This window comes from Balearica regulorum, chromosome 2 (assembly GCF_011004875.1).
Source record: "Balearica regulorum gibbericeps isolate bBalReg1 chromosome 2, bBalReg1.pri, whole genome shotgun sequence".
Lineage (NCBI taxonomy): Eukaryota > Metazoa > Chordata > Aves > Gruiformes > Gruidae > Balearica > Balearica regulorum.
This window is the reverse complement of record NC_046185.1, coordinates 23,214,008-23,223,515: the sequence shown is the minus strand read 5'-3', so window position 1 is coordinate 23,223,515 and position 9,508 is coordinate 23,214,008. Positions and strand designations below refer to the sequence as shown.

The window sequence follows — 9,508 nt, the reverse complement described above, 5'->3', positions numbered from 1 at the left end:
AACAGCACAGATCAAGGGGAAGTCCCCCCTTCCTGCCACTCCATCTTGCAAGGCTGGGTTTGGAGGGCCAAAGCATCGAATTTAACCCCAGGCATCTACTATCTAGAGCTAACGGAATTTGAGCACCAGCCAGCTGTGAAGTCACTTCCAAAGCAAAGAACGGAGATGCAGTGCAAAAGACAACTTGAATGATTGACATTCTTCATAATACTGTCTATAAAAACCAGGCACAACACCTTCTACATGTACACCTTTCAAAGAAAAGATGGTCATTTCACCTGTGACTTACAATATACCTTCTTGATCAGATAGCTGCACTCATCCATACACTTCCATGAATTCAGAAGCTTCACTGGGTCTACAATGATGCCGATGTGGTGGATTGTGTTGCACTTGCAGAAATTCACCACCACTCCAGCCACGGGAGGAGGCTGAAAGGTTCAAGAAACAGATGCTGTCAGAGCTGCTGGTGATGCCATAACTCTCTAATGCTCAGAGACGTCATATTAGCCAGCCATGTGTGAGACTCCAGAACTGGGCTGTGCAAATGGTGTAATTAATTCTCTATGCTTACACCTGGAAGGCTTTCATTCATCCCAAACAAAAAAGATTGCTTTGCATGCACTTTCACAATTGCTTTAACTCAGAGCTAAAACCAGGCTGCTGCCAAAAGAGGTGGGCCTGCCCTACTACTCTCCCTTTCCTTTTGTTGGCTCCAGCACTCCCACAGTTTGAGAATGGAATTTTAGGGGGTCGAACCAGCTTACCTACCTGAAAACTAACCCTACTAAAAAAGCAAACCAAAAGAGTTTTCAGGATGAAAGAGCAAGGCTGCTGCTGCGAAACAAGAAGGCAGAAATGCGTGACCTAGGGTAAGAGAGAAAGACCCTTTGGGCAGCCACGTGCTGTTCTACTGGGCTAAGCCAACCAGTGGTGACTTACGTGTTTATCTGATTGGAATCTCAACAAAATATGCTTTATTCAACTTCACTGTAAGAAGGAGGGTTGAAGCATGCAGTATTCCCCCTCGCCTTACAAACAAGATCCCAGTAGAGGTGAGATGACAGGACCTTCTGACATTCTCTGGTGTTCTGCTTTGCACTCAAGTTGCTTTCTCATTGCTGTGACCTTGGGGATACCATGGGAATCTCTGCTACAGGATTACTTCCTGCTCCACTGTGTTGTGGTACCAAGCTCAGTGTTCACCACCAGCACTTCATGCATATATAAGACAGAGATTTTATCAAGTTATAAAACTCTGAAGAGGATGGACTCCACTCTGACCAAAGTAAGACCTGTCCTTGAAGACAAACATGATACTGCATCATCAGTTGTCTTGTCTAGATACTGATGTCAACTTAGAGTTATCAGTGCAACATTTAAAATTCAACCTATGCTGCACATAGGCTGAACCAATTAGCTCTGATAAAATGAGATGAAGACATTTGGGTTTTAAATGCTACATTTCAAATGCAGTTTGTTTATTTTGTGAGTGCAACTCACCCTGATTTTTTTCCCCTCATACACTCTACCTTCACCTTTGCCAGTGATTTAAACAAAAAAAAAAAAGAAGGCTAGACTGAGAAAGGCACCTTGCACTCTCTCAGGCACTGCCCAAGAGTCCACTGGAGGGCTGAGGGATTCTGCTGGGCAGCAGCAGATTGAAAGAGCAGTTAGGGGCTATGAATCCACAAGGCGTCCAGTGCTCCGGAATGGAGTTTGTCAAAACATGTAAATCCTGCCTGTACAGTTTAAAAATAAATGTATTCTAAAGTGGGGAACTCATTGGTTTCACTGGAAATGCAAGAGTACTTTCCAGGATCAGGCTGGAGCATTCAGCAAACTACCTGTCTGCATCTGGCACCAGCCTGAGATTTGGGCAAGGGGTAATAAATTCCTGGCTCTGCACGGAGTCTCCACATAACCTTTGGCACGTCTGTTACTCAAAAATCTCACGTATAAAATGGAGAGGTGTTGCACCTACCTCCCTGCGTCTGCCTCCTGCACCAACTTTGAAACCTTCGCAGGTCAGGAACTGTCTCTGGCAGTGAGAGCTTGAGCAACTTTTGATACCAAACAACGTCTTCGCCTTGGGGCTAGGAGAGTGCAGGGTGTCAGTTTGGGCTCTCTCTCACACAGGTTTCCTCAACCTTTGAATGTGTCCTCCTGCACATAGTTCATTCTGGAATGACACAGCCCGAGTATATGATTTTTGCCTCCCCCCCACACCCCCCCAGCACCTTAACTGTGGTATTGATTATGCAGAGGAGTGATTTATACCCCCAATGATGGTAAAGCAGGGTTTGCCTTCCCCTCAGAAGTCCTAGCACTCAGGGCAAAGTTTATGGTGAAATAAGGAGCAACATACACATCTCGCCCCCACCCTTCCCCGCAGGGTTATTGCTCATGTGTGGGGAGCTAGATAAAAAAAAGCAGTAAAGAAATGTAAATATTAATCTGCCTGCTTTGCCCCTCACACCCAAACACTCCACATAAACAAACTGCCATTTCCAGGTATCTTTTTCAAGTCAGAGACAAGCAAATACTCAGCATCTCTGTCCTGGAGCCACATAAAACTTCTTCACTGCGGAATACTTTCACCTTGCTTCTTCCCGAAGCGAAGATTTCCACTTACTTGGGAAAAAAGAAAAGAAACAAAAATATAAGGGAAAAAACACAGATGTTGTAAATCTGTTTATTCCGTACTAAAACAAAGGAAGCAAAATCTGCAATGCAACTCCTGTTGACACACAGTGTCTAGGTAAGACATGGTAAGAAGTTTTTGTATCCTGACCGAATTGAGAGAACATGGATGTTTTGTCTGATGTTTCAAGGGACTCAGAGGAACAATGGTAGGGTTACAAAGCAGCATACTCCACAGCCATGGAACACAGCTAAAGGAGTTGGAATTACCTATTAACTCTGATCTGCATTGAAAAACAATGACAAAAAGATCAATACTGGATTAGGCAGTGTAATAATGCACACAGGTAACAGAGATACTGCAAAAGAAAAATGGAACTTGGAACCAGCACATCACAGTGATGCACTGAGAGCCCGATTCCTGGGCCTGGCTGTCCCACACCACCAAGGCAAACAAGACAGAATAGTTATCACATCTCCCTGGCTGTCAGGGAAGTCCTTCCAGCAACAGAGGAACAGCAAAATCTACTTTCACAGCAGAGTCTGAGTAGAGATAAAGCAGGCTTGTAGGTGCATGCAGGGCATGTGCATTGTATAAACATGGTATCACTGAGATGGTGAACCTGATAGGACAGGCTGATGAAGCGGCTGCAGGGGATCTAGAACTGGGGTCTTCCTCATGCCACGGAGGATTAAATGACCTTGAAGTTTCTGAACACTGAAGAACCAAACCCAGGCAATAAGAAAGGCCAAAGATTATGTCAACAAGCTCTGATTGTACATTGCCCAAAAAGCCTGATGGAGTAATATTATATACTGCCTTTATGTTTATGAACGAAACCAGTTGGAGGCTTTCTTCTGAAATACTCTATTTCAAAAGAGAATAACAACAAATAGTAGAAAGTGACAGGGCTACACCTGTCAGTTACTAAAAGCAGAGCTGACAAAGCTTAAACAGAAACACAGAGACACATGGTCTAGTGACCTTTCCATAGAACAAGGCACTGCAAAGATCTCCTGGCTCCAACACTGGTTCCTTTTGTACCACCAGACAATCCTCTTTATCCTCTGCCCTTCAAATAAAATAACATTTGCCTGCTCCTGAGGGCAGCCACAAGGATATGTGAGCAACAGCCCAGGGGCTATCAACCGTACCTCTTATTCAGCAGGCTCTGAAAGCAGTATTTTCCATTTGCTGTGATTTCTTAAGTACCCTGCCATTTGATTATAGTATTGACCTATTTTGAGGGAAAACCCTGTTGAATTTAAGTGAACAGGATGACAGTCCACAGCTTTGCTTCCCAACTCCTGCTGCTCCGATTGGAAAGTATTTCTGTGGATTCTTTGGGCTGCATTTACTCTGGTTCCTGAGTGTGGGAAAAGTCAACAAGCAATTGTTTATATGCCATCCTTCACCTTCTGCATGCTGGAACACTTACACCTATTTTAAGACAGACTGCTAGAGCAAAAAGAGACACATTCATCATTGGTTTTAGAATGCTTATTATTGCAGTGCAGTATTTCAGACCTGTGGAGCTTCTATATTTTTTCTAAACTCACAACATGCTTATAACCAATGCAAAGACATTTGAAGCTCTTAAGTTTTCCACGTGTTGACCACATCTCTATTTCAGATTCCTTTAAAATGATGCTCTGTAAGTCATAATGGTTCAAGAACTGACTGATGAGAACTGGGAGTAGAAGCCTCAGTAGCAAACACAGACTTGGCCATTCCCACTCCCCAGTGACAGTTCTTCAGTCCCAGCCTCCATGGAACTTAGAGAAGGCCAGCCCACCTCCCCCAGGCACTCACTGTAGTACCAAGAAAAACGAAGGGCTCACTGTGTACAACTGAGGGAATTCTACATTATCAAGAAAGAAAGGAGGAGAAAAAAAAGGAGGAGAAAAAAGAAAGGAGGAGAAAAAAGAAAGGAGGAGAAAAAAGAAAGGAGGAGAAAAGGGAAAAAAAAAGAAACTTTAATTTCGAGAAGAAGTTGGTTTTAAACTACTACTGGCAATTAAAAAATGTTTTAGCAGTTTAAAAAAAAAAGGATATATAGATATTAGGACAATTTTCTTCTTCCCTTCCCCAGGAACTGGGGACAACTTAAACAAAATGACAGCATTTTACCTTCATCCCAAAAGAGTTCAAATTAGGATTACTCAAAATGTGTCTATGAATTTGCAGTTTTGTTCTATGATGATGCAAAGATCCCGTTGATTAACACAGGAAGCTGGACAAAGCTTCACGAAGATGCACACTTAACATTTTTCTCACAGGACAGGTTATTTAGGTTCTCTAGCTCTGCCCCATAATGACATCACACAATTTTAATGTCAGCTTAATTAACATATTTCCAGAGTCCCGGATCCCACATCAAAATTAATTGTCTTTCAGAGATGCCTTCTTATTCTTTTTCACATTACGGTTTTACACTAAATGCAAAATTACCATCATTAGGTGACCTAACTGTATTTTCCCAATGTTTCAAAATGCTTGAATGAATCACTAAAAAACGCTATCAGATAGATCAAAGCATCTGCAGAAAAGCTATCCTTCTATATTAAATTCTATTGAATTGGTTCCAAAACTGTGAGCAATCTTTATGAAATGGATTGGTACTTTAATGTCTGCTAATCAAGTATGAACCTAATATTCCAATCTATTGTCAGACTTTGCTGCCTTCTTAGCTGTCTCGATGTCTCAATCATGAAAGGATTTCCATGCTTTGAGCTATTTTCCTCGCTAAAAATGACTTCTGTTTTAAGCTGAAACCACATCAGCATTACTGAACTTCTCCTGTATAGGATACTAATAACTTTGACATCTTTCAGAACCATGAATTCTACATTTATAAGGAGCAAAGCAAAAATAAATAAAGCCCCTCCTTTTCTTCTTAAATGCTACTTTGATGAATCTTAAAAAAATGCAAATCAGCATTTCAAATAGAAAGTGCCATGGCTCCACACCTTACCCTGTGGCCAGGAAATGCTTGATGTTCCATGGTCCTCCACATTGCTGAACTGCTGCTGTCATAGGTGATGTGGAGGCACCCGAGAGCTCCAGGTTGCTAAAGGGATCCCAGCAGACCTGTCTGGGGAGCACAAATTGCAGTTTCCAGGCAGCATGACAGATATCCACAAGTACTTGCCGTTCATCACAAAATCTTCCATTCTGGTAGGACTTTTATAGTTTCATTGTGCAGCATTCTAAGTAAAAAGTTATCAGGATCTTGGTTACTTAGAATTACTTTCTTGAAGTTAACACTGTTGAGTAATTCATTCTGAGAGCATAAGAATGATCTTTTTGAGGTATAGGAGGGTTGCACTGAAATCTGTTCAGCTTATTTTGATGTACATGATGGCTTCATTGAAGTTAGTTGAGGATCAAGGTCTGCACAGATTCCAATAAATATAGTTTCATGCAGGAGATGACTACAAAGGAAAGGCTATGTGGAGGATTAACAGTAGATGTTGCATATCACAGAATTAGTGGGTAGGTGGTTGTCTTTGAACTTACTATGAGAGAGTACATTTTATATCAACAGCCATCAATGACATAGAAAGACACAAATAAAAATATGTAGTAATCATTGCCTACTGAAAACAGTTGTTTCCAAACATCTGCTCTCTCACTGAACTGCTTTACAACATTGTTTTGACATAAATTTCTCTCTAACATCTTTTATCACATTGACTTTTAAGTAGTTTTCTGAAAGATCTTTTAGGTACTTAGTGCAATTAGTAAGCCTAGTTAAGCCTTGTTTGTACACTCTATTTCCCTTACCCAGTGCTGGCAAGTCCAAACAACACTGATGCTAGCTGCTATGGAGTAAACAGTGTAAACATGAGGTAAAACTTTAGACAGCTGAATTCTACTCTGAATCCTTACACCACCACAAAAAACTATCATCTGCTGCACAAACAAAGAAGCAAGCACAGTACGAAAAACAGTAGGTTTAGGTTACCATTTTAAATTTCTCCTGTACACTCCAAAGATAAGTCCTAGTTTTTCAATAATGTATTGCACAACTATTTCATTTTTGCTCTACACAGCCTTTATTCTACAGGAAGCAAGACTGGTCTGGCCAGAAATAACATTAGCTGATTTTTCAATGACTAACAGATTAGTTTATAATAATCTTGTAGATCATGAAGAATGAGCATCAGGCTGGATTAAGTAGGACTTGTTTGACCTGCTCAGCTAGAGGTGGACTCTGACACTTTCAATTTGATTCTAGTCTGCAGTCTGAAGCAAAAGGCTCATCCAGAAAATGATGAGCCCTGTGCCTACCTACCTAGTTAAAATAATTTTGAGGGTATATTTTTCCATCTAAATAACTCCCAACTAAATAACAGTTGTCATCTCCAACAACCTCAAATCAACAGTTCATTATTCCATTTTCCACTTATATTCCTAACTTTGACCTTGAAACACCTTGTAAGATGGTGAGCAGTAATTCAGTCTCCTGACTACCTCATTCTAAGAGAATCTCTCCTGAGAGCAGGCTGGTAAAGGCAGTTTTGTATTTGACCCAGTACTAGAACAACAACCATTTCAGTTTGAGTTACAGTTTGGGTTTGGTCCAGGACTGCAGATGGCATCAAATGCAGTTTTCTTTCATGTAAAATCACACATCAACAGCATTTCTACCTTGGGGAAGGTGGCATTTTCAAAAGTGCTCATCACTGATCTTCCTCTCCTTCTTCCTATACATTTCATAGAGCTAAAAAAAGGGGAAAAATATCAACATCCAAATGTTTCTCATAACTGAAAAATTAAAAAAGAGAAAGAGGATACCGAACTGGCATTAAGCCTCTTGATGATGCTCAAACAGGTAACCTTTTCAGGACTCAGTTTCTTTCAGCATAACAAACATTTGGGAAAGAAACCTTATCATTTCTGCAGTTAACAGGGGGGCTTCACTAACTTAAACTGTCACAGCATTCTACCATTATTTCTCCAAAGCAACTCACAGTATCTCACAGTAACGCCCCTGAGAGGCTCAACTTGTTTTAAGATTACATACTAATTCTGTATTCAAAATGACTGCATTATTTGTAATGAATAAATGACTGTTTCCCTTCTGTGTTTTATGAAGCCTTATGGCTTCCTCAAAATGTATTATACAAAATAATTCATACAAGCATTGTTATGAATAATGGCCTACAAGTTCAATACCAGTATTTGTTATTCAAAATTCAGATCACATTAGCGACTTCTGATTGGATTTCTTTCCTGTGACTGGTGAATGGAGGAAGAGAAAGGCTAACTAATATCTTGTGCTCAATCAAAGCGTCATTAATCTAGCTAAAGTACTTTTCTAATTCTGTTTAGTTAAAGTGACAGAAATCATCATGGGGCTATGTTTAAGCTGCCTTGGAACTGATTTATACTGAATTGGCTTAATTTGGTTAGTCACTATGAATAAAGATAAGGGCTGAGACCCAGTAATAGATACTTGTGCCTGATTGCGATCCCATAATACCAAAGACTTTACAGAGTCAAGTTTGATTTCAACTATAGGAATAGGTGAAAGAAGTTCAAGCCCCAGATTGCAATACTATGTTTTTTGAAAATATATATATATATATGTATGTATGCATGCATATATATTTTGTTATACAAATATGTATTTCTGCAAATATTCCTTCTACTACATTCCCCTGTCAGGTGAAACCAAAGGTAGAAAATGGAAAATGCCTTCACCTAAGACAGTATAAATTAGATCGTTTTGGCACCATTCAACTATTTTTCTTGCAAAGATCAGCAAGTAATATAATGATCGACCTCATATAATGGTGCATTCTTTACATATACAGCACTGTTTGCATAGCAGAGATTATCAGCAGTCCAGATGGATGCCTGGTATGGGAAGATGTCTCCATGAGGACAGGCAGTAGGAGTAAGTGGGGTCCTGACCTGTCTCTGGTGGAGGAATGGGGACTGAGAGCAGATGGTTCCACTCTCTCTTCTCCAACTGACACAACAGGGGGAGAGGCCCTCTTCCTCCCCTTCCCATCAGGGGCAAAGCTGCTGCCTGCAGAGCCCGATCCTGTCCCTTGTAAGCCCACATAGGTCTTCGGGCAAAGCACACGGTAGGGTGTGCTGGACTGAAGGGTGACTGACAGATTGATGGTGCAGTCCTCTCTGTGCTTTGCCCCTGTGTAACAGAGCCTTCCTCAATAAACACCCTGTTCCAGCTTTCCCATTTTCTCTCCAGCTTTCTCCTACTGACAAAACAGACCCTTCAACCCTCCCAGCCCAGCTGGTAGCTCTCAGATCCACGCAGTAGGTGTCATCGCCTGGCACTGCTTCATCCCTCTGCTGTGAGATGCTTTCTGCACCAAGACGTTCACCAATGTCAAACCCGGCCGGTCACAACCGTGGGTAAGGTAAAAAAAAAGGAAGAAAATCCCTGAAACCCAACAAAAAACCTAACTACAAAACCGTCCTGTGAAGGCCGCCTCCTCCCTGGGCACCGAGGCCAGCCACAGGGCAGCCGGGGGATGCCGGGCGCAGCTACCCCCTTCGGCCCCCGGCCCGGCGCAGAAGCGCGGCCCCGCCGGCCCGCCCGGCTGCCCCGCTCCGTCGCGCACGCGAGGGGCCTCTCCTCACCCTCAGCGGCGTGAGGCACCAACGGCCCCGCGCCTCGCCTCGCCTCACCGCGCCTCGCCTCCCCAGCGCGGACGGCCGCCTCTCCCGCGGCCCGCCCGCTCCGTCTGCGGCGAAGGAAGGGAGGGGTTGTTTCACGGTGGAACTGCCCGCCGCCTCAGCGCCGGCTCCCCCTTCCTTCCTTCCTTCCCCACGACGGCGGCGGCCTCCCGTCGCGGCGCGGGCGCGAGGTGCGTTACCTGGAGCTCG

General features: G+C 42.7%; 1 long non-coding RNA gene across 2 annotated transcripts; it reads right to left on the bottom strand.

Moving 5' to 3' along the window:
• Nucleotides 1-265: 265 nt before the first annotated feature.
• On the bottom strand, nt 266-9,441 carry LOC142600321 (uncharacterized). Of its 2 annotated transcripts, none has more exons than XR_012833749.1 (3): nt 9,263-9,441; nt 5,619-7,353; nt 266-431 (listed from the first exon to the last, which is right to left on the bottom strand). It is a non-coding gene; the product is annotated as an uncharacterized LOC142600321 (long non-coding RNA). The 2 variants fall into 2 exon arrangements; XR_012833750.1 differs by having other exon boundaries at nt 9,311-9,388.
• Between the last annotated feature and the right edge of the window lie 67 nt (nt 9,442-9,508).